This window comes from Schistocerca americana, chromosome 7, assembly GCF_021461395.2.
Source record: "Schistocerca americana isolate TAMUIC-IGC-003095 chromosome 7, iqSchAmer2.1, whole genome shotgun sequence".
Classification (NCBI taxonomy): Eukaryota; Metazoa; Arthropoda; class Insecta; order Orthoptera; family Acrididae; genus Schistocerca; species Schistocerca americana.
Genome location: NC_060125.1, coordinates 175868446 through 175894433, shown reverse-complemented (window position 1 = coordinate 175894433; position 25988 = coordinate 175868446). Strand labels below are relative to the sequence as shown.

Below are 25988 nucleotides of genomic sequence, written 5' to 3'. Positions count from 1 at the left end.
CGGAGCTTGTAAATTTTGTTTCATTTGGTGATTATTCAGTTTTAAATGATAACTAATACTACAGAAATCGTAACAAATTCTTTTAAAAATAATTAGTATCGTCAAAATATCGAAAGAGAAAACTGTTTTTCATGGAGCACTTATTCACTTCTCCCTGAACACCAGTGTTGCCGGCCGAAGTAGCTGAGCGGTTCTAGGCGCTACAGTCTGGGACCGCGCGACCGCTACGGTCGCAGGTTCGAATCCTGCCTTGGGCATGGATGTGTGTGATGTCCTTAGGTTAGTTAGGTTTAAGCAGTTCTAAGTTCTAGGGGACTGATGACCTCCGAAGTTAAGTCCCATAGTGCTCAGAGCCATTTGAACCATAAACCATGTACCTTGCCGTTGGTGGGGGCTTGGGGGGGAGGGCTTGCGTGCCTCAGCGATACAGATATCCGTACCGTAGGTGAAACCACAACGGAGAGGTATCTCCTGAGATGTCAGGCGGACGTGTGGCAGCGGCCTTTCTAGTTGTTGCAGGGGCAACAGTCTGAATGAGTGACTGGTCTGTCGTTGTAACATCAGCCAAAAGGGTCTTGCTGTGCTGGTAATTGCGAACGGCTGAAAGCAAGGGAAACTACAGCCGTAATTTTTTCCGAGGGCATGCAGCTCAATTGGATGGTTAAATGATGATGGTGTTCTCTTGGGTAAAATATTCCAGAGCTAAAATAGTCCCCCATTCGGGTATCGAGGGGGTGGGGGGGGGGGGGAATACTCAGGAGGATGTCGATATCAAGAGAAACAGTCAAATCCCTTAATTGGGAAAGGTAGGTTAGAAAATTTAAAAAGGGAAATGGATAGGTCTATGGGACTATATCTTAGTGGGAGTTAGTGAAGTTCAGTGGCAGAAGAAACAGGACTTCTGGTCAGGTGAGTACAGGATTATAAATACAAAATCAGACAGGGGTAATGGAGGAGTAGATCTAATACTGAACAAAAAATAGGAACACGGTTAAGCTACTATGAACAGCATAGTGAGTGCATTTTTGTAGCCAAGACAGACACAAATCCCACACCCACCACAGTAGTACAAGTTTATATGCCAACTATCTCCGCTGATGGTGAAGAGACTGGAGAAACGTATGATGAGATAAAAGAAATTATTCAGATAGTTAAGGGAGACGAAAATTTTATAGTCATAGGGGACTGCAATGCGATAGTAGGAAAAGGAAGAGAAGGAAAAATAGTAGGTGAATATCGACTGGGGGAAATGAGTGAAAGAGGACACCGCCTGGTACATTTTGCACACAGCATAATTTAATCACAGCTAACACTTGCTTTAAGAATCGTGACAGAATGTTGTACATGTACAATAGGTTTTAGATTGGTTATATATTGGTACGACGGAGATTTCGGAACCAGATTTTAAATTGTGAGACATTTCCAGAGATAGATGTTGACTCTGACCACAATTTACAGGTTATGAACTGTAGATTAAAACTGAAGAAGCTGCAAAAAGGCAGTAATTTAAGGAGATGGGACCTGGATAAACTGAAAGAACCAGAGGTTGTAGACAGTTTTAGAGGAAGCATTAGGGGACGATTGACAAGAACAGAGAAAGGAATACAGTAGAAGAACAACGGGCAGCTTTGAGAGATGAAATAGAGAAGGTAACAGAGGATCAAGTAGGTAAAAAGACGAGGGCTAGAAGAAAACCTTGGGTAACACAAGAGATACTGAGTTTAATTGATAAAAGGACAAGACATAAAAATTCAGTAAATGAAGCAGGCGAAAGGGAATAGAAACGTCGAAAAAATGAGATTGACATGAAGTGCAAAATGGCTAAGCAGGAATTGCTAGAGGACAAATTTAAGGATGTCGAAGCATATATCACTAGGAGAGATATAGATGCCGCCTACAGGAAAATTAAAGAGACCTTTGGAGAAAAGAGAACCATCTGTATGAATATCAAGACCTCAGATGAAAAACCAGTCCTAAACAAAGAAGGGAAAGCTGAAAGGTGCAGGGACTATGTAGAGGGTCTGCAAAGGAGATGAACTTCAAGGCAATATTATAGAAATGTAAGAGGGCGCAGATGAAGTGAGGTGGATGTTATTATACTGCGTGAAAAATTTGGCACAGCTCTGAAGGAGTTAGGACGAGACAAGGCGTCGAGAGTAGACAACATTCCGTTAGAACTGCTGAAGGCCTTGGGGGAGCCAGCCATGACAAAACTCTTCCATCTGGCGTGTAAGATGTATGAGACAGGCAAAATATCCTCACACTTCAAGAAGAATATAATAATTTCAGTTCCAAAGAAAGTATGTGCTGACTGTCATGAAAATTTCCGAACTATCAGTTTAACAAATCTTGGTTGGAAAAGACTAAAACGAATTCTTTACAGAAGAATGGAAAAACTGATAGAAGCCAACCTCGGAGAAGATCAGTTTGGATTCCCGAGAAATGTAGGAATATGCGAAGTAATAGTGACTCTACGAGTTCTCACAGACGACAGGTTAAGGAAAGGCAAACTTACGTTTATAGCGTTTGTATACCTAGAGAAAGCTTTTGACAGTGTTGACTGGAGTACTCTCTTTCATATTCTAAAGATGGTAGAGGTAAAATACAGGGAGAGGAAGGCTATTTACAGTTTGTACAGAAACCAGACGGCAGCCTAACCCCGAAATTCAATCTGTATATTGAGCAAGCGGAAAAGGAAACAGAAGAAAAATTTGCAGTAGGAATTAAGGTCCAGGGAGAAGAAATGAAAACTTTGAGGTTTTCCGATAACATTGTGATTCTGTCAAAGACAGAAAAGGACTTGGAAGAGCAGTAGAACGGTAGGGACAGTGTGTTGAAACGAGGATATAAGATGAACATCAACAATAATAATACAAGGGTAATGGGACGTAGTTGAGTTGGATCAGGTGATGCTGAGGAAATTACATTAGGAAATGAGACCCTTAAAGTATTAGATCGGTTTTGCTATTTGGCCAGGAATATAACCGATGATGGTCGAAGTTGAGAGGATATAAAATACAGAGCGGTTGGTAATGGCAAGAAAAGTGTTTCTGTAGAAGAGAAATTTGTTAACACCGAGTATATATTTAAGTGTCCAGGAGTCTTTTCGGAAAGTATTTGTCTGGAGTTTAGCCAAATGGTTCAAATGGCTCTGAGGACTATGGGACTTAACATCTGACGTCATCAGTCCCCTAGAGCTTAGAACTACTTAAACCTAACTAACCTAAGGACATCACAAACATCCATGCCCGAGGCAGGATTCGAACCTGCGACGTAGCAGTCGCGCGGTTCCGGACTGAAGCGCCTAGAACCGCTCGGCCACCATGACCGGCCGAAGATTCTGTTTCCAACACAATGTGCTTCATTCAGTTTACTCTCGAATTCAACAGAGTTACCGTAAAAATGTAGCGCCTGTAGTGGACTTTAATGGGGACAATAAGAATAATTAATTTCTAAAATTAAAAAAAATGACAGACAGCTAGTTGAGTATCAAGTGTTGTTTGGGTATGTGTTTATTCCAACATTCTATCAGTCCTCCTCCTCCTCTCTCTGTCCACCACCTCCTCCAGCCCCCTCTGTCCATCTTCCTCCTCTCTCTCTCTCTCTCTCTCTCTCTCTCTCTCTGTACTCATCCTTCGCCCCCACCACTCTACCACTCTATGTCCATCGCCTTCTGCCCCTCTCTCTATCCATCCCCTCCAAACTCTCCTCTCTGCCCCTCTCTCCATCTGCTCCTCTACCCTCTAATTCCACATCCCCCCTCACTTTGTCCATCTCTTCCTCCTCCTGTCTCTGTACATCTCCTCCTCTCCCCTTTCTCTGCCTCTCTCTTCCTCTCTTTGTCTCTATCCATCTCTTCCTCCAGCAGTCTCTATTCATCTCCTCCTCTTTTCTTTCTCTGCCCATCTCTACCTGTCCGCACTCTCTGTTCCTTTCCCCCTCCCTCTGACCATCTCCTCGCTTCTCTCTCCATGTTATCACCCTCATCCCAATAGGAGGCTGGTAATTCTTACTACCACAGTATTTTTTTCCCAGGTCTCAACTAATATGTGTACCAAATTACTAGCTTCTTAACAGTTGCTTTGCCTGCCTAACATGTACAAAATATCGCATGTATTTAACATATTGTACACGTATTTGAACACATATTTCACCTGTATCTCCAACGAATTTTGCCCTAAAGTTTCATGTTACGTAGCACAATGTTTATGATGTCGTGTCTCCTGCACTAGGTGCTATACAGTGATATAATTTAACAGTGGTTTGTGTGGCTACTGTGAGCAAAATGTGTTGTGAATAGAGTTAGTATAAAAGAAGTAACAAATTTAAACCTCATGCATCATGTGGCTGTTTTTCACACATCTCGGTATTTGACGTCATATTTCCTGAACCATGTTTCGTACAACGATATACTTTTGTACGTAAATTCACCGGCATATGTGGATACTGTCTGCGAAAAGTGCTGCCAATAAAGTTAGTAGCAACGAACTAATAAATTCAAGTGTATTTCGTGATACGTTACTTTTACAGGCATCTCAGTGTTTATGATATATCTCCTGAACTAAGTGTCGTACAGTGATGTAATTTGGGTACATTCAGCGGTATAACCGGCCGTCGTGACCGAGCCGTTCTAGGCGCTTCAGTCTGGAACCGCGCGACCGCTACGGTCGCAGGTTCGAATCCTGCCTCGGGCATGGATGTATGTGATGCCCTTAGGTTAGTTAGGTTTACGCAGTTCTAAGTTCTAGGAGACTGATGACCTCAGATGTTAAGTCCCATAGTGCTCAGAGTCATTTTTTTTCAGCGGTATATGTGAACACTGTCCGCAAAATGTGTCAAGAATCCAGTTCGTAATAAAGAAGTAATAAATAAAAACGTCACGCTTCATGCGGCAGTTTTACTCCACGAACAGCGAAAATGTAGTAAGCGTTAAACTTTTTTCCTTCCATTATTCTGTGGGAGCTGTAGCGAAAGAAAGTTAGAAAATGTTTGAAACTACGTGTAAAGTTTGTAGCAAATCACTAAATGTTCTCATTCTCAAAAACTAGATGACTAAAGTAACGGTATTGCCGCGTCGTTGGCTACGCTGCTTTTTCACCCCCACCCCTGTAATAGGTAGGTGGTTCTTACCCCACAGCCATTCCTTCGAGACAATAACTGAAACTTTACGGCTATCGTGTGTGGTTCAAATCAAATGGCTCAGAGCACTATGGGACTTAACATCTGAGGTCCCCTAGAACTTAGAACTACTTAAACATAACCAACCTAAGGACATCACACACATCCATGCCGTAGCGGTCGCGCGGTTCCAGGCTGAAGCGCGTAGAACCGCTCGGCCACAGCGGCTGGCTATCGTGTGTGGTGTTTGAGGCTTTCCCAACGTAATGACTACTTAAAAGAATCACGGTGTTGCGTCGGATAGTATTGTTTAAACAGCACGACATTTCCACAAGGCAGTTACTCGGCGTCTTCAGTGCAGTAGCACGAGAAGATGATGAACATCTGCCTCTTGGAAATATTGGTGTGTTTTTCACTATCGGCTTAGGGAGAAGGTATCTTGTCACGGCTTAGGAACAATTCACCCTTTTCATAGGGCCTTGAATTTCTATTGCAATTTCATAGGGCCTTGAATTTCTATTGCAAATTTTCTCATTTGTTTCTCTTCTTGGCTGCACTACTTTGTGAAGTATTACGTGTTGGCATTCGCCTGAAAACTGGGGAACTCACTAGTAAAGCCGTCATCTAAGCAAAGTTCAAAGGTAACACCGTTACTGTTATACACCTAAATGCATCTACTTACCGTAGCGTTCTCCTCTTCCAGCGGCCAAACAAAACAGCACCACGAACGCAGCGCCCTGCGAACACAAGCAGAAAATCAGTACATAACATCAGCTCGGCACTGGAGTAGGGCGCCATAGAAGTTCCAGAGAAAACGAGCTGCGAAATACTGCGGTGCGCATCTCTGCTAACTCCGGCTGGAGCCGCAGCCTTATTTCTCGCTCTGCTCTTATTTCTGCGCTGCCTTCAAAACAAAGTGTTCCCCGGACGACGGCCTGCACTTTGCTGAACAAACACTCCCTGCGGCACAGCCAGCTATACAGGTCACTACGTCCAAGCGTGGCGCAGTTTCAGACCGTCATGGGGGCTCTTCACACTGCGCAGGCGACAAAACTAACAATCCTTCCTCGCCATCCTTAAAATCGAGGACAGACCCACAGCGATTCTCATCGACAGTGTTACTCAAAACACATTAATAAGTGTTTTCTGGACTTCACATGATATAAACTGCTCAAAGAAAGTTTTCAACTATCGTCTATCTGCGAACGTAAGTCGGCGTATAGAGGATGGCTCAAATGGCTCTGAGCACTATGGGACTTAACATCTATGGTCATCAGTCCCATAGAACTTAGAACTACTTAAACCTAACTAACCTAAGGACATCACACAACACCCAGCCATCACGAGGCAGAGAAAACCCCTGACCCCGCCGGGAATCGAACCCGGGAACCCGGGCGTGGGAATCGAGAACGCTACCGCACGACCACGAGATGCGGGCTATAGAGGATGAACCAGAACTCCATTGACGAAACTTCTGAATCTGTTCAGGGATATTTTCTAAGTATTTTGGTACGAGGGACCTGTGGTCTTCAGTGACTCCTTACAGAGTAATAATATAGTTCGAAGAAAGTGAAGAACAAAGAGGAATGATCGTCTTGCCATACTTGTTTCTTCGAAAATAGGAAGACTGCTTAAGAAACAAAGTGGAATGCATTTTCTGCCCGCCAAAGAAACCCATAGTTCTTCTAGACTCAGTTGAAATGAAGTGCTCGTATGACAGTTTTGAGGTTGGGATATTTCATCTGGGGTATTCAGCCGCCTGTGGCAAATCTTTATTTTTTATTTTATTTTTGACGCTGCTTCGGCGTCCTGCAGACCGATGATGATAAAATGGTGATGAGGACCACACAACACATGGTACCTGGGCGTATTAAATCTCCGACCCGGCCAGAAATCGAACCGGGTGCCCCTGTCCGGTAGTCAGACGCGCTGACCACTTTGGAGCTTCTACAAGGGTTGGAACTTAAATACTGGCAACTATTTATTCACATCCGATACAAAAGAGTTACATGTTTGCACCCGTTACTGTCCTTCAAAGTAGTCACCAGCGTTGCGTATAACCCGTTGCCAGCGATGTGGAAGACGTAGTATACCGTTAGCAGAAACTGTTCTGTTGATGGTGTGAATGGAGCTGTCTAAAGTTATGTGATTCTCGTGTACGACTATGATGCTGTTATCCTAACGCATTATGTTCCTCCAAGACAGACCATCAATGGGCAGTATTATTGTTCGTTTTTGGAGCATCACCTAAGACCAGCTTTGCGTAAGAAGCGGCGACACTTTCTGCGCAACCCACCCATCATTTTGCGCGACAATGCGCGGCCGCATACAGCGCAAGCTGTGGCTGCTCTGTTCGGTCGATGGGGCTGGAGAGTACTGTACCATCCACCATACTCCCCGAACTTAAGGTCTTGTGACTTTGATTAGATTCCAAAAATTAAGGAACCACTTCGTGGCATTCTCTTCAGAACTGTTCCAGAGATTCGACAGACACTAGACTGCTCCATTCGCACCATCAACAGAACAGTCTCTGCTGACGGTATACGACGCCTTCCGTATCGCTGGCAACGGGTTCTACACAACGCTGGTGACTACTCTGAAGGACAGTAACAGGTGCAAACATTTAACTCCTTTGTATCGGTTGTGAATAAATAGTTGCCACTGTTTAAGTTCCAACCCTCGTATATTGCCTGGAACTTCTATATTTCCCGCGAAAAGCAAAGGTCCCGAGATCGAGTTCGAGTCTAGCTCCGGCACACAGTCTTAATCTGCCAGGAAGTTTCATATCAGCGCACTCACCGCTGCAGAGTGAAAATTTCATTCTGATACTGTACCTATCAAGTTTCGCTGCCATCCAAGGTGAGCCCACACTACACTCTGTGAGTTGCTATATTTTAAGTATAGCCACTCGATGATATAGATATCTTTATTTTAATTGTAACCACCTGGTAATATTGATTAGTGTGGAGAGATTATTTAAACTAGTCTTCAGACTGAAAACCAGAACAACAGAGATTTATGCAGACTAGGCATACTGCCTTACAGAAACACCACTGTACACCGTCCTTTAATTTTTTAAATATATTTCCGTCTCAGGTCAAATTCATAGTATCTTTACCAATTAAGACTTACTACCATGTCATCATCAATAGAGTTAAATACGTTGTGCAGAATACTCCGTAAAGCGTAAGGACGAGAAACATAAAGTAACAAATATTTACTACTCAGTGGAAATGGATGCAAATGCGGAAGTATGTTACCAGAGGTTTCCCTGTCGCTGGACGACAGATTGCCTGAGGTCAGAGTGACTATAGCGCCATAGGGGACTGCTTCCGCAGTACGAGGCAGCTGAACCGACGGGAAAAGACAATGTAGTGCGAATCAGTCAGCGAGCAGTTACGGTGCACCGTGTTGGTGGTCTTCACTACAACACGGTCCAGAGCCAACATCTGGATGACTTCATAAGGTGAAGAATCATCTGGAACTGGTACGAGGATGACGTGTGACGAGCGTAGCCCCGTAGTTTACTATTTCCCACTGCACTGTGTCATATGCATGGGGAGCGTACACGTACTGCTGTCCTTAGGAGAGGAAGTGGTCGACCACGGTCAGCTACAGCAGGGGATGTAACACCATTGCTCTAATGCTGTACTGCTTTATTTGCTTTTGTTTTATTTAATGTTACATCGCTGAGCTGATGTAAATGTGTTTGAATCGATAACACAAAATTGTATACTCCTTTCTTTGTTAAAACTTTGATGTCATGATTTGATTCTATGCAATGTAGTGTATCTGTCATTTAAATTCTTTGTCCCATTTGGAGGGATCAAAACTTACTGTATATATTTGGAATTTGTTTAAACAATTTTTTTGGAAATGTCAATATGTGCAAAGGTTCTGCTTCATTTAAAGCATTTGTTCTCTATTATGTAAACTGCTGACCTTTACTTAGGATTCTTAGTTATTCTGTATGGAAAAGGTAGTGTGGTTCCCCTCCGGAACGGAACTGAGTAGCGCACGCAAATTGTGGTTGGCCTAGGTAGAAAAGGTGGAATAAGAGTCAGTCGGGGACGAGCTACCAAACTGTGCACTGCCCATGTAAAAGTTGTATATTGTGCTGCTTCCGAGAGAGGCTTTTCCTGCCACTTACCAATGCCTCGGATGGATTGATAAATAGTTGGAACTATTCTGGGATTGGTATCTATCATCGTCACCAAGAAGGGACAGAGTCCAGCAATTCTGCCTGCAAATCCACCTACCAACATGCAGTTGCCATCACATTGCGCAATCACTGTAACGGAATACTATCATAATGTACAGTGAAGGATCAGCTTATTAGATGTGTTAGTGTGCTCAAATATAAGGTAACTTACAACTGAATTCATGTACCTACCTTGATTTTTTCCCTGTCACAACACCTCTCAGGTTCCTCTCCATTTGAACTATGATTAGCGAGTGTCCTAATTTGTGCAAAAAATTAAAGCCTCAAAGTCAAATAGTTAATTACATAATGTTGTTGATCTTTGGTAAGAAAGGAATATTCAGATTTACTGTGGATTTAGTGAAATTGTGGGAGGTAGTAAATGTAGTTTTGTGAAAGCCTCCCAGTGATGGAAACAGTCCAATTTAAAGTTTTGTGGAGTTTCATAGTCAGCTATTTAATCATTTACTTGAAAGTAGAAGACTGTGGTAATAAAGACAATTTGCTGTTTCTTTTAATGATTAAAAGTTCTTAAAACTGAGGCTTATAACGTTTAAAAGGTGAGTCAGTTTCTTGCAAATTTCTCAACATTGTGTCTCACTGCAGTAAAAGTCGTGAATTGCAGTTGTGGAAAGTTATATACTCATACTTGCGAAGCACTTGTTTCTTTTGGGTATTGAAAGTGCATATTAATAGTGTAATAAGATCCACGGGTCATCCTTTACCACTATTTATGAAAACAATAATTTCTTTATTCAAAAGACAGTGAGAAGTAACCTGTTAGTGAATCCCATTTAACTTTCATTCTAAATAGAATAGCATTTAGTTGAGAGACACTTTACCTGTGACCAGTTCATAATTTTGCAGTGAACTTCATTTATAATTTTATGTCAGTTAGAAAAAGGTTTGAACAATAATACTGAATCTATGTCCAATTAATGATTCTGCAGTGAATAGTAATAGTAATGTTATAAAGACCATTCAGCTTGAATAAGCCCTGAAAGTAATAGTGTGTTTCATTATCTGTTATATTTATGCAAATAGTCTGTCCTGCTCTGTCAGCTTCCAATCTTAACCGTGAACATATGCAGGTGTCAGAGTTCATTGCACTCGCGTGCGGTAAAGTATAGGTTGTGTTTGTCCGTTAAAGTTACTAATAACTATTTTCATGAACAAGAATGTTAATCATTCTCTTGCCTAATTAGGATGGCGACCGTTTTCTTTATCCTTTAAACAGTGTGGATATGTTAAATATTATTACTGTTTAAATATTTCTGACTTTCGCTTCGGATACGCCACCTCCGTTAGGTACAACACGGTCAACATAACAAAATTCCTCTCAGAGGGTAACACTGCTCTGTTGCGTTATACCATAATTGCTTTAACAAGATAGTTTTATTTCACAACCTGTCTCCAACTTTAAGGTTATGGTACAGCAGCAGCAGACTGGAGTGTTATAGGGAGATGACTGCTACATTCTGCGACAGGTAAGAAGTGACTCACGTCAAACTGCGGAAGCAATTGCAACCACATTTAAAAGGACTGCGGAATCTCACGTTCCACAGCGCCAAAGCGACTGCAGAGGAGTAGTGTCTTTGCCCGATGGCCAGTACGTTGTATTCCATTGACATCCACACATCTGCGGCACGATCTGTGACGGTGCTACGAGCTTAGGGACTGCACACCAAAGAGGAGTGTGGTCGGTGCTCTTCTCGGATGTGAGCAGGTCCAGTCTAAGTAGTGATTCCGGATGTACCTCAATGTGGCGACAGGAGGGAACACTTCATGCACCCAGAAACGTTACCGAACATGATCGTTTTGGCACGGTAGGCATAACGTTATATTAGCGTACCGACCTCCAAATTTCTCAACACGGTACACTCACCGGTCAACAATATTGCTACACCGTACTCCTTCTCCATGTGCGTCTTCTCAGTGGTGCATTCGGCCGTAACTTCATTTTTATGGGTGTAAATGCGTGAAAATCACAGACAGTATAGATGGAGAAAGTCCACGAACGAGAGGATATTCGGCAGACTGGCGTGCCCGTTCCCCCGCATTAAACGTCACCGACAACTTGTGGGATGTGTGGCGGGGATTATTGCAGCCTGCCCACAAGCACCAACGACTATTCAACAATTGTCAACCGCGCTAGTGGAGGAATGGAACGCCCAACCACGCGAATTCCTTCCCAAACTTGTGACCCGTACAGGAAGTCACTGATGACAGTGTCACCAAAGCAGAGTTATTAAACACAGTTTTCCGAAACTCCTTCACCAAAGAAGACGAAGTAAATATTCCTGAATTCCAATCACGAACAACTGCCAAGATGAGAAACATAGAAGTAGACATCCTGGGAGTAAAAAATTGGTTCAAATGGCTCTGAGCACTATGGGACTTAACATCTGAGGTCATCAGTCCCCTAGAACTTAGAACTACTTAAAGCTAACTAACCTAAGGACAACACACACCCATCCCCGAGGTAGGATTCGAACCTGCGACCGTAGCGGTCGGGCGGTTCCAGACTGAAGCGCCTAGAACCGCTCGGCCACCAGAGGCCGGTTCCTCGGAGTAACGAAGCAGCTTAAATCACTTAATAAAGGCAAGGCCTCCAGTCCAGATTGTATACCAGTCAGGTTCCTCTCAGAGTATGCTGATATAATAGCTCCATATTTAGCAATTATATACAACCACTCGCTCACAGAAAGATCCGTACCTAAAGACTGTTGCTCAAGTCACAGCAATACCCAAAAAGAAAAGTAGGAGTAATCCGCTGAATTACAGGCCTATATCACTAACGTCGATTTGCGGTAAGGTTTTGGAACATATACTGTATTCGAACATTATGAAGTACCTCGAAGAAAACGATTTATTGACACATAGTCAGCACGGTTTCAGAAAATATCGTACTTGTGAATCACAACTAGCTCTTTATACTCATGAAGTAATAAGTGCTATCGACAGGGATGTCAAATTGATTCCATATTTTTAGATTTCCAGAAGGCTTTCGACACCGTTCCTCACAAGCGTCTTCTAACCAAACTGGGTGCCTACGGAGTATCGCCTCAGTTGTGTGACTGGATTCGTGATTTCCCGTCAGGAAGGTCACGGTTCGTAGTAATAGACGGAAAGCCATCGAATAAAACAGAAGTAATGTCCGGCGTTCCACAAGGACGTGTTATAGGCCTCTATTGTTCCTGATCTATATTAACGATATAGGAGACAATCTTAGGAGCCGTCTTAGATTGTTTGCAGATGATGTTGTCATTTACCGTCTTCAGATGAGCAAAACGAATTGCAAAATGATTTAGATAAGATATGTGTATGGTGCGAAAAGTGGCAATTGACCCTGAATAAAGAAAAGTGTGAAGTTATTCACATTAGTGCTAAAAGAAATCCACTAGATTGCGATTACGCGACAAGTCACACAAATTTGAAGGCTGTAATTTCAACTAAATAGTTAGGGATTACAATTACAAATAACCTAAGTTGGAGCGATCACATAGACAATATTGTGGGTAGAAGAAACCAAAGACTGGGATTCATTGGCAGAACACTTAGAAGGTGCAACAGGTCTACCAAAGAAACTGCTTACACCACGCTTGTCCGCCGTATTCTGGAGTATTACTGTGCGGTGTAGGAACCGCATCAGGTGGGACTGACGGGTGAAATCGAAAAAGCACAAAGAAGGGCGGCTCGTTTTGTATTATCGCGAAATAGGAGACATAGTGTCGCAGACATGATACGTGAATTGGAGTGGTAATCATTAAAACAAAGGCGTTTTTCGTTGCGACGGGATCTTCTCATGAAATTTCAATCACCAGTTTTCTCCACCGATTGCGAAAACATTCTGTTGGCACCCATGATCATCACGATAAAATAAGAGAAATCAGAGCGCGCATAGAAAACTTTAAGTGCTCGTTTTTTCCGCGTGTCGTTCGAGAATCTAACGGTAGAGAGAGACAGCTTGGAGGTGGTTCATTGAACCCTCTGCCAGGCACTTTATTGTGAATAGCAGAGTAATCACGTAGATGTAGATGATTACGTTGCAAAGCATGCATTACCGTCCATGATGAACATACACCCTATTAACAACCACATCTCGCCGTTTGTAATCTTCAGGGGACCATCACAAAATGTGGTGACTTCAATGTATTAATGTGTACCGTACTGTAGCAGTTCTTTCTACGTATGGTCCAAGTTTCATAGAGCTACGTTGCTTGGCAGAGGCAACTCATGTGAAAATTGCTTTCATCCTCAAGTTTTGCACACGTTCGTACTTGCAAGAGCGTCCTGATTCGTTTGGATACTGGGAATGCTAGTAGGATATCACTAATCTAATAAGAAATAAGGAGTAACAAACATGATTGTACATTCTGAAATCGGAATAAAGCAAAACACAAATACTTTGCCGAGAGAAATCTTCACTGATGTTGCGCAATGATAAAGGGCGTAGAGCACATGTATTGAAACCATAGTTAGGTACAGAAAACTACGATCAAGCCGGACAGAGAGAGTAGTGAAACAAGTGAGCAGATTAGGGTGACAATAAGTGAATCGTACCACAAGGATGGCGACGCTGATCTACGGTCATAGTGCGAGATACTTGATATGTTCAAGGGAATTAACAGCCAAACTGCTACTGACCGCGAGGCAGTAAATGCCGATAGCAAGACGTGTTGGCGAAACAAAAAAAGATTATGGTCACAGAAGGGTTAAACATCTATGGGTAACACTATGAAGCGATGTGAAATGGGACGAACTCGTAGAATCAGTTAGTAGAAAAGGAGAATGGAAAATTTACTTGTCGGAATTGTGCTGGAAAAGCGTTCGCTTCCGCGCCAACTTTGTTCCCCCGTCTACGCCACTAAAAGCAATTTGAATGCGAAATCCGGGGACAAGATAAGTTTACTGAGAAGGGAGTGCTTGCGAAGTACGCACCGTAAATATCGCGTCTGCAAATAGTGCCCGCGCCAAACACTGCAAATATGAAGTATTCATGAGTACATTCGGAACGACGGGAAATCATCGGCTTACATTTCCACTCTGTATGTATCTGTAAGTAGCAGTTTTTTGTCTCTGTTGGTTCCCTTAGCGATCCTGCAACCAGAAATACGATACTGATGTCCGAGATGGACACCGTTATAAGAAAGTGGGCATTCAAATAGTAGAAAAGACAGAAACCGCTGATAATACAAGTGACGAAAAATGGAAATCTCTGGACTGTGTCTTTAGGCGGTCTACGATATCGTTTCAGAGTACCTGAGCGAAGAATCCAACAGCTTTTAACTTTTCAGCTTGAACAACGTGTGAAGGACAAATATTTTATTTGATCTTTCATCTTATAATGCAGTCCTTTATAAAAATAAAAAAAACACTGTGCAATTCAACTGAAAATGCTCCATTTAATTTTCTGCCTTATTTCCTTCAGTGAACTCTGTGTCACCTATTCATATCGAAGCGAGTTTTACACTGAGGAAACCAAGCCATTTCTAGACCTTATCAGCACCCTAACTCTCGTGGGTGTCGGCAGATTTTCTTCCATTGAAGCCATTTACCCAATACTACTAACCAGGGATCGTGGCCTCTCGCCCACCCACATAACTGCACTTAAGGTTATGTACCTCATCTTACCGGCAACATATATAGATATGGTGTCTGTTCTTTCGGACATGCCCGGAAGAACAGACACCATTGATGACCTGCTGCCGTCTAGAACGAAATTAGAATGAATTTAATACCTTCAGCTTCTGACGGGCGTTGATATATATGAACGGGGACAGGTGGAAATGTGTGCCCCGACCGGGACTCGAACCCGGTATCTCCTGCTTACATGGCAGACGCTCTATCCATCTGAGCCACCGACGGCACAGAGGATAGTGCAACAGCAGGGACTATCTCGCGCACGCCTCCCGCGAGACCCTTATTCTCACCTTGTATGTCCACACACTACATTCGTAGTGTCCCACCCCAACACACTCATTACTCGTAAGAGTTCGGGGCATATGTGTGCATCCGCACAGAAGAAAGAGGTCATGGTCGGTACTGCCAGAACTATATACTTACATAGATATGGTGTCTGTTCTATCGGACAATGCGCGAATCTGTCGCAGTAGCCGTCGGTAATTATCCGCCGCTGTACCTCGTATGTTTCCATGGAACACCACTCCCAAACACTTGAGTGTGGGGACCTTGGTGATGGGCAATACTGTCCCCGGTGGCAGCCCTCAGCCCACTTCCATACATCGGACATGTCCGAAAGAACAGATACCATCTTCATATAGTTAAGGCTAAGCGGCCATTGACCTCCTTCTGTGCTGGATGCACACGCATTGCCCGAACTCTTACGGGACTCGGTAAGATTGTCTGCCGCGAGTAATGAGTGAAATGGGCCAGGACATTAAGTTGCGAAAGTGGGTCTCGAGGGAGGCGTGCGCGAGATAGTTCCTGCAGTCGCACTATCCTCTGTGTCCTCGGTGGCTCAGATGGGTAGAGCATCTGCCATTTAAGCAGGAGAACCCGGGTTCGAGTCCCGGTCGGGGCACACATTTTCATCTGTCCCCGATGATACGTATCAACGCCCGTCAGCAGGTGACTGTACTAAATCCATTCTAATTACCGGCAACATGCCCTCAGCGCAAGTTGACTCTGGCTATCTAGTACGCTCTTCATCCTCAGTTTAAACTAATGTAAATGAACGCTTCCTCGGGACGCTTTTAGAATACAGATGATGCAGAACGCGCATTATGCCATTATATTGAAACAAACGTCTCCGTCAGATGATGGTGGCAGTATCCATTTCCAGAAGACTTATGGAATACTGTTCATTGTCTCAATCTTCATCAGTTTTTTCAGTAAAGGTTTCTTTATTACAAAGGTGGAATCTTGTGTACCGTTTGGTTGCACCAAAAGATATGTGAATGAAAGCAATGCACCATTCCATGGGTAAATTTGTTTTAAGAATACAAAAGACACTTCTAACACATTTTTCAAGGTTAAGTCAGTGACTTTACCGGTTGATGCTAACGAGTTACAACGTTTCTCAGGAAATGCGAAGGGCCTTCTATTGGAAGGTATTTATTATTGTCTAAATATTATGAACTGAACAACAAGGATCATTACATCTTTGTCTCGTAAATAATTGCATGGACATTTATTACAAAATATTAATTAAAGCTTCTTTCTTTTTCAGTTCGTTATTCAACTTCATAAAAAATTCCTCTCAAAACTGTTTACAGTTTTCCCACCGAGGAAGTACGAAAGTATGCCAGGACCCTTGCGTTGAAAAGGGAGAATTTCAAGCCAAACGACTACAGAAAGCTGTGCAGAAAATACGTATCAAAACCCTTCTAGAGTTATTCCCTGGAGTTGGCAGTTAGGACGTACATTAGTCCTCAGATTAAAACTCTATGAATGACGATTATTTTCACACGACAGAATGTTAATATCTAATTCAGTAAAAAAGTTTTCTTTATAATCAACTTTTCTAGTATCTTATGCTTCTTACCGTGATAGTGTTTCGGTGTTTGTACTGGATTAAGCAAAAGTCATAAAACATAAATGCTTATTTTGTGTAAAAACCGTACATTATCGATGGAAATTTAATCATATCTTATAAAAGGATAATACATATTCCTCAGGAAGGAATCGTCAGAAAACTAATTGCTTCCCGTTAAATTGATAATTCGTTTTCCACTCTTTTGAAAACGATGAATTACACTCACTGAGAAACAATAAAAAATTCACTCAAGAACTGTAATTCCATCGCTTGTGAAAAGAACTGATAATACACTGCTTCATCTGGCCACACTAAGAATGATAACCATCGCATTAATATTGAAAATTTCCGAGGAATTAGGTTAAACGTACTACTACATGTGTAAAATGTGTAAGAAATCGTTCAGTTGTTAAAATCGATGCTTGATTTGATCTGTAAATGAGAAAAACTACGTAGCTCCATGTCTCATAGTGCGTAGTGAAAAAACTCGACATTTTGGCCTCTGTCACGTGACTCTGGTGTTAGTTTCAAATCTTACCACGGCAGAAGTATGGCCTTGCGCTGTCTGTACGTATGTGCGTTGAAAGTAGGACGTCCTTAGGTATCAGCTATTCTCATGTGAATGACAGAATGAGATACGCTAAAGCATTGAAAGTCTCCACTGTGTTCGTCAATCAGCATGTTAAATTTGTAACTTGTGTGGTTCTTGTTTCAAGTCTCACTGGACATAAGTTTTCTCAGTTCCGCCAGTCTTTCCTTTGATATCTGCCGTAAAACTACGGGAAGTTGCTTCGTGTTCTGCAGTGAAACATAAGCACGAAAAACTGTAAAAAAGCATTGGTAAACAGATAACGCTTAATGTCTTCGAGATGGTTTGAGGCAAAAATCTGTCGCTGTCGATACGGCAAATTGCAGAAATATCAACTGAGTTTACAAAAATTTCTGTGTCGAGTGTATTGCGTCCTCGGAAAGTAGAAAACAACACAGCAAAGTAAGACGACAAGAGGAAAATCGTGTGTATTAGAAAAAGTAAACGATGTTGTGAAAAGTGCAGTGCAGTCGAAAGGGCATGCGTGGGAACTGGATGGCTACATGGATGCTGTTCTTATTGGCTCATCATCAGTGTAGCAGATGGCAGCTCCAGATGTGAAACGGATTTCTCGAATTCTGATGTGGAATGAGATGAGGGAGTACCACACGACTGACAAGAACGTTTTGTCCTTTTGTGGCTCCAGTATTGGGGTGTATGGTGAAATCTCAGAAATACAATTTTACACTATACATACCATATCCAAACAAAAATCTTATATTTGCGACAGGCAGTTCTGCTGCTCGTTCCCTCTGATAACTTTCGTTTTCCGTCTGATCTCCTGGCAAGCGTGTTACGGAGCTTTACAGTATATTATATCGTTGTTATCACAGATCATACTAAATTGAATTTTATATTATGCTGTCTGCCCGCTATTACTAGCTTTCACGAATCACATACACATGGATTATGAATTTTTGTTGTTTGAATGTTACGACGCGTTAAGGGGAGTTAGAACGGAAAAAAATTCGGATTTTTATCTCATTATTAAATTTGCAATTTTCCGAATAAAATGATATATATAGCACTTATAAACTCACATTGGAAGTATTTTTTTTTAAATATAATCTACATCGGTTGAAAATGTTAAAATTTTTACGTGATTACTTCAAGATCTAATAAAATTGGTAATTTTTTATGTAGAAGGCTGTGGATTGCTGTGTTATAAAGGTTAAATGTCATGGCATGTACAGAAGAGGATGGGTACCAGGTTGAGGAAGTTGAAACAAAGTTTTGAGGGACAAGAAACTTTCTGATGGCAAAAGCATAAGAGGCATGCTGACAGACAAAATGATTGATGAACTACAGCAGTATTATGGGATGGCCATTAGAAATAATACTGAGGATTTGTTGAAAATGAAGCAGGCAGTATGGGCTACCTTCTTCCACAGACTGTGAACTGATGAAAAACCAGTACACCACCTTTGCCCTCCTGGACCTGATCCATGGTGCAATTACTGCACTGCCCAGTACTCAAACAGTTCATACAGCCATAAACATTCCATCCCAGCAACAGTCATGGATATCATAAAACATATTTACAGAGACCTGACGAATCCTGAATTACTGAAGAAGTGTCTGCGTGGTCAGACTCAAAATCCCAATGAGTCGCTCCGCAATCTTATATGGACTCGCTTACCAAAAAATGTTTTTGTTGGAATGAAGACACTAAAATAGGGGCTCAGTGATGCTGTTATTGCTTTTAATGATGACGACATCGGTAGGGTGAAAATGTCACAGCATATGGGAATTAATCCTGGAGCAAACTGCATCAGAGAACTTGAACGGATGGACAAGGTTCGCATTGATCGAGCAGAGTATGCAGCACAGTTGGCCACTAAGGAGTCCAGAAAGAAGAAAAAACTTGGAAAAAGATCATATTGAGTTGCAATCTTTTGAAACTTTAGAAACCGTTCCTGAAAATTTACATTTTCTGTTGCATTTTTCCTCAAATCTCAGAAGCCACTTCGAGTAGAGTATTCAAATTTTCAGGGAGTAATAACATACATATCCTGAGTCTACTGAACTAAAAGAAGAACATAATGTTATGTACAATTAAAATTAACTAGGATAACGTACAGGAAGTACAGTAAACTTTAACCGTGTAATTAAAATATTCCAAAAGCAGTGGCTGAAATGCAATTATTGTAGTTCTGTAGACTCAGAACATACAGATGTCCTGAAAAAGTTTCATGTCAATGGATACAGTTGTTCCTGAAATACAGGGAAGCCAAGTCATTAAATTTAACATTGTCGGGATAGGGCGTTCCAACTCCTCTTAAGCAGCAGCTGTACCCTAATGCTCGCTTCGCGCGGATCCCAGCGGCGAAGAGACCAGTACTGTGCAGCTACAAAGTATAAAGTGTCAGCCGGTAAGGCTGTGTGCGAGCAGCTAGTTCACATGACGACATTAGGTTGTGAAACACGTTCGTGAAACCAGTTTCGCAAAAATGGTTTCGCATATGAGTGTGGAAACAGCGACACCAGTGCCAGTTACGTCGTTTTGTGTGTGCCGGAGATGTGTCTGAAACGAAAGGTTTGGCCGCTGAACGAGTACTGACAGAGTTAGTGCTTTTCTGCAGAAAGTCGCTGCACCACAAAAGTTATACGCGATGTGTTTGGATTCGTGATTGGAAATACCTCACCTGAGCTGCTCAGCGACCTTGCTGAAAGAAATTCAAAAAATGGTTCAAATGGTTCTGAGCACTATGGGACTTAACATCTGTGGTCATCAGTCCCCTAGAACTTAGAACTACATAAACCTAACTAACCTAAGGACATCACACACATCCATGCCCGAGGCAGGATTCGAACCTGCGACCGTAGCAGTCGCGCGGTTCTGGACTGCGCGCCTAGAACCGCTAGACCACCGCGGCCGGCTGAAAGAAATTGTTGTGCAAGACCAGATAAGGAATAATGATACTATAATGCTGAAGCATTGTCATCCGAACTGAAACTACAGCTCTCATTGTGTTTTTGCGTCAAATGGCGATACGTATTCGACCCTGCACTCTCTACAGGGTGTTCCGCGCTGTTTTGACGATTTCAAACTTGAATAACACACAAACTGATCGTGAAACAAAGTTGAACATTTTACACAAGGTACAACATTCATTCAAGTTTATTTATGAAATGCATTGGACAAATGATGGCCATTCGGGGCTACACAATAGTCGAGGGATTTGAACCATCTTTCGTAACTGCTGGAGGAATTCTGGAAATTTCGTCGCGAATTCGATCTTTTAACTGTTGCAAGTTTCTCGACCGGTCAGTCTACACTCTCGCTTTCGAACAACCCGATAGGTAAAAGTCTGGCGCTGTTAAATCAGGCGAGTGATCCGGCCATTCAACACAAGCGCGCTTGAGCGGTTTTCCGAGGTCCGCCTCACTTTCGATTCAATGCATTGGCAGTTGCACTGAAGTTTCTTAACCAGTTCAATCTCGTTCCACGAGAAGGAATTGGATACTGCAACCGAATCCTGAAATGCCTGCACGCGCACGACGGATTCGCCGTACAACGCACGATGTTGCTTCGACCAGTACGATGTAATTATGAATTTGTATATGGGATGAAACTAGTAATATACAGCACCGCCGTCTCTATATCTTGCTTTTTGCGTGCGTTATTCACATTTGAAATCGTCAAAACACTGTGAAACACTCTGTATGCCGTGTTTCAAAGGCAACATTTGCCAACTTTGTTCCAGTTTTTTGTGATGTCATGACTACCATTTGCACTGCTGCGACATCAGATAAATGAATAAAGTATTGAGCTTACTAAACCTACATAGCATTTCCTCCTGTTAGATGTTGTCTGCTCCACAGCCAAACGGTTTACTTGTAGTAGATTTTCGTAATTCATTTGTGCATGTGTTTCTAATGGAATGAATTTTAGACTGCATCTCAGACATCTTTGGTCCATCAACGTTCTGATCGCATTGGACGGCCTCTAGTACAGCAGCACGTAGCTGTTTGTTTTTGTAGTCAACATAGTTGAAACCGTGCTACGTGACTCAGTGATTAGCACGCTCAACCCGAATTCTGGAGGACGACGGTTCGAATCCCCTGTCTGGCCATTCAGATTTACATTTTCCATGTTTTCCCTAAATTACTCCAGGAAAATTCCGGGATGATTCCTTTGAAAACAACACGGCCGATTTTCTTCCCTATCCTTTTACAAACCGAGCTTGTGATCCGTCTCTAATGATAACGCTCTCTACGGGACGCTAAACTCTAATCTTCCTTTATTTAAGGTAACAATTCCCGCAAACACCTGTGCATAGCATAGGAGGGGCATTTGAAAAGTCCGTGAAAAGTCCGAGAGATGGTACCACCGGCGCGTATCGAGGTCATTTTTAGTTAGTAGCATCTTTGGCAAGAACGCACAGCAAGTTTCAGCCAGATTGGTCTACTTCTTTATGTTTGGCATTCGTGTGAATCAGGGAAGTCGAGTGATTGTTAAAAAATGGACGAAAAAGAATTTCGTGTGGTGGTTAAACATTACTTCATGAAAGGCAAAACGCCTCAGGAGACCAAAGAGAAGCTTGATAAACGTTACGGTGACTCTGCCCCTTCGATTAGAACAGCTTATAAGTGGTTTCAAAATTTTCGGAGTGGTCATATGGGCACAAGTGATGCTGAACGTTCTGGACGGCCTGTGGAGGTTACGACTCCAGAAATCATTGATAAAATCTGTGCTGATGGATGACAGAAGAGTTAAGTTGCGTGAGATTGCTACTGCTGTGGGCATCTCGAATGAACGGGTACATACTATTTTGTATAAACATTTGGACATGAGAAAACTATCCGCAACATGGGTTCCGCGATTGCTCACGCTTGACCAAAAACGGAATCGTGTGAAGTGTTGCAAGGATGGTTTGCAGCTGTTCAGGAAGAATCCGCAGGACTTTTAGCGTCGTTTCGTCACTGTGGATGAAACATGGATACATTACTATACTCCTGACACCAAAGGACAATCTAAACAATGGGTTACCAAGGGAGAATCTGCACCAAAAAAGGCGAAGGCCATTTCTTCGGCCGTAAAGGTTATGGCGACTGTCTTTTGGGATTCGCAAGGGATAATCCTCATCGACTATCTGGAAAGGGTAAAACTATTACAGGTGCATATTATTAATCGTTATTGGACCGTTTAAAAACCGAGCTCCAAGAAAAACGTCGTTGGACAGCAAAAATGTCCTTTCCCATCACGACAGTGCTCCAGCACACACATACACCTCAGCAGTTGTGGTCACAAAATTAATGGAAATAGGATTCCAACTCGTTTCACATCCCCCCTGTTCTGCAGACTTGGCTCCATCGGACTACTATTTGCTCCCCAATTTGAAGAAATGGCTGGCGGGACAAATGTTTTATTCAAACGAGGAGGTGATTGCAGCAACAAATAGCTATTTTGCAGACTTGGACAATTCCTATTATTCGGAAGGGATCAACAAATTAGAACAGCGTTGGACGAAGTGTATAAGTCTAAAAGGAGGCTATGTCGAAAAATAAAAAATGTTTACCCCAAACACGTAAGTAGTTTTCATTTTTGCATGAACTTTTCAAACGCCCCTCGCACGTGTCCGAGAAGCGAACAATTTGTTCCGTTCCTCACTTCATACTTAACTTTGTTGACAAGCTGCCGACACGACACCTAACATCGAACCATACGTGTCTACTAGTTTCGTATCGCTAAAATTGAACCGAGCTGACAGCGTCACTTTCGACAGCGACTTCCGCGAAATACACACGGTCCACTGACATTAATGTGACCACCTGTCACAAGCCTGAATAACCATCTTTCGCAGCGGAGACGCACAGGAAGAGATTCAATGACGTTCTGAAAGATACCCACACGGATGTGGAGTTTTGCCGATTCCAGTGCCGTGGCCGACTCGGTTGAGGATTCAGAGTGCGAACAGCCCGATCGAGTTTGATGGCCAGGGGAATATAGTAACCTCGCCCGCCCGGTTGACCGTGCGGTCTAACGCACGGCTTACCGGACGGGAAGGAGCGCCTGGTCCCCGGCACGAATCCGCGTGGCGGATCTGTGTCGACGTCCGGTGAACCGGGCAGTCTGTGGATGGTTTTTAGGCGGTTTTCCATCTGCCTCGGCGAATACGGGCTGGTTCCCCTTATTCTGCCTCAATTACACGATGTCGGCGATCGTTGCGCAAACAATTTCTCCACGTACGCGTACACCACCATTACTCTACCACGCAAACATAGGGGCTACACTCGTCTGGTGTGAGACGTTCCCTGGAGTGGTCCTCCGGAAGCCGAACCGCACAATAACCCCGTGTGTGAGTGTGAAAGTGGTTCCCAAGGATAGATGCATAACTGCGTTGATCCACTGTGCCCTCCACAACAACGCGATCACCTACGGAATGCCACAAAAACATGCCCCAGACCATAACGCTTCCTCCTCCGACCTGGGCAATTACGACTATTGTTGCAGGGCCATACGCACCAAAAGATATCTGTCCGATGCAGCATAAAATGTGATTCATCTACAAAGGCCACCTCTCGCCACTCAATGGACGTCCAGCTGCGTTATTGGCGAGCAATTTCAAACTCTCGTCACTAATGAACACCAGTCAGCATGAGTGCATGACCCAGGCACCTGCTGCGGTTGCTAACACGCAGCAACTTTCGCTGAGCCGTCATTGAGGAAACACTTATGTTAGCTTCTCGGTTGATCTGGCTGGTCAGCTGCTGAACAGTTATACGTCTACATCTACATCTACATACATACTCCGCAATACACCATACGGTGCGTGGCGGAGGGTACCTCGTACCACAACTAGCATCTTCTCTCCCTGTTCCACTCCCAAACAGAACGAGGGGAAAATGACTGCCTATATGCCGCTGTACGAGCCCCAATCTCTCTTATCTTATCTTTGTGGTCTTTCCGCTAAATGTAAGTTGGCGGCAGTAAAATTGTACTGCAGTCAGCCTCACAGGCTGGTTCTCTAAATTTCCTCAGTAGCGATTCACGAAAAGAACGCCTCCTTTCCTCTAGAAACTCCCACCCGAGTTCATGAAGCATTTCCGTAACATTCACGTGATGATCAAACCTACCAGTAACAAATCTAGCAGCCCGCCTGTCCTCCCTCAATCCGAACTGATAGGGATCCCAAACGCTCGAGCAATACTCAAGAACAGTTCGTATTAGTGTTTTATAAGCGGTCTCCTTTACAGATGAACCACATCTTCCCAAAATTCTACCAACGAACTGCCATTACATGCTTGTCCCACTTCATATCGCTCTGCAATGTTATGCCCAAATATTTAATCGACGTGACTGTGTCAAGCGCTACACTACTAATGGAGTATTCAAACGTTACAGGATTCTTTTTCCTATTCATCTGCATTAATTTACATTTATCTATATTTAGAGTTAGCTGCCATTCTTTACACCAATCACAAATCGTCTCCAAGTCATCTTGTACCCTCCTACAGCCATTCAACGACGACACCTTCCCGTACACCACAGCATCATCAGCAACCAGCCGCACATTGCTATCCACCCTATCCAAAAGATCATTTATGTAGATAGAAAACAACAGCGGGCCTACCACACTTCCCTGGGGTACTCCAGATGATACCCTCACCTCCGATGGACACTCACCATCGACCACAGACATCACCGCAGCCGTCGTTCATTCCTGTCATCTATGGCACACGGAGCATCACAGTAGGCTCGACGCCGGTTCTGGATAGTGCCAGTTTGCCATGCACGGTATACTTTAATGACAGTAGTAGCACGCGAATAGTTTACAGACTCAGCCGTTTCAGGAAATGCTTCCGCCCTTGGCCCAAAAGCCAAAGAGATCCTGACCTTATGGATCTCAGATAAATCACTCTGTTTCCGCATTGTGACAATGACTGCACGTTTTCCACATATCCCCACACGCTTTGTATACCCTCCACTGCTAGTGCTGCCACCTGCTGTGTGACGTGGAACATAGGAAGTGGTCACATTAATTTGTGTAGATCACATATACAGGATGGTCCATTGATAGTGACTGGGCCAAATATCTCACGAGATAAACATCAAACGAAAAAACTACAAACAACGAAACTCGTCTAGCTTTAAGGTGGAAACCAGATGGCGCTATGGTTGGCCCACTAGATGGCGCTGCCGTAGGTCAAACGGATATCAACGGTTTTTTTTTTTAAGTAGGAACCCCATTTATTATTACATATTCGTGTAGTACGTATGAACGGTTTAGTTGGACCACTCATTCGCTTTGTGATAGATGGCGCTGTAATAGTCACAAACATATAGCTCACAATTTTAGACGAACAGTTGGTAACAGGTAGGTTTTTTAAATTAAAATACAGAAAATAGGTACGTTTCAACATTTTATTTCGGTTGTTCCAATGTGATACATGTACCTTTTTGAACTTAACATTTCTGAGAACGCATGATGTTACAGCGTGATTAACTGTAAATACCACATTAATGCAATAAATGCTCAAAATGATGTCCGTCAACCTCAATGCATTTGGAATACGTGTAACGACATTCCTCTCAACAGCGAGTAGTTCGCCTTCCGTAATGTTCGCACATGCATTGA

General features: G+C 43.0%; 1 long non-coding RNA gene and 2 other non-coding genes across 3 annotated transcripts in view; 1 reads left to right on the top strand and 2 right to left on the bottom strand.

The window, feature by feature from the left end:
• LOC124622535 overlaps positions 1-25988 on the bottom strand; it is a 360535-nt gene that overhangs the window by 118618 nt on the left and 215929 nt on the right. Inside the window, exon 2 of the long non-coding RNA XR_006980642.1 lies at positions 5801-5855. This is a non-coding gene — a long non-coding RNA (uncharacterized LOC124622535). The remainder of the gene's footprint in view (positions 1-5800; positions 5856-25988) is intronic.
• Positions 15114-15188, bottom strand: Trnat-ugu. The gene has a single exon. It is a non-coding gene; the product is annotated as a tRNA-Thr (tRNA).
• Positions 15790-15863, top strand: Trnak-uuu. The gene has a single exon. It is a non-coding gene; the product is annotated as a tRNA-Lys (tRNA).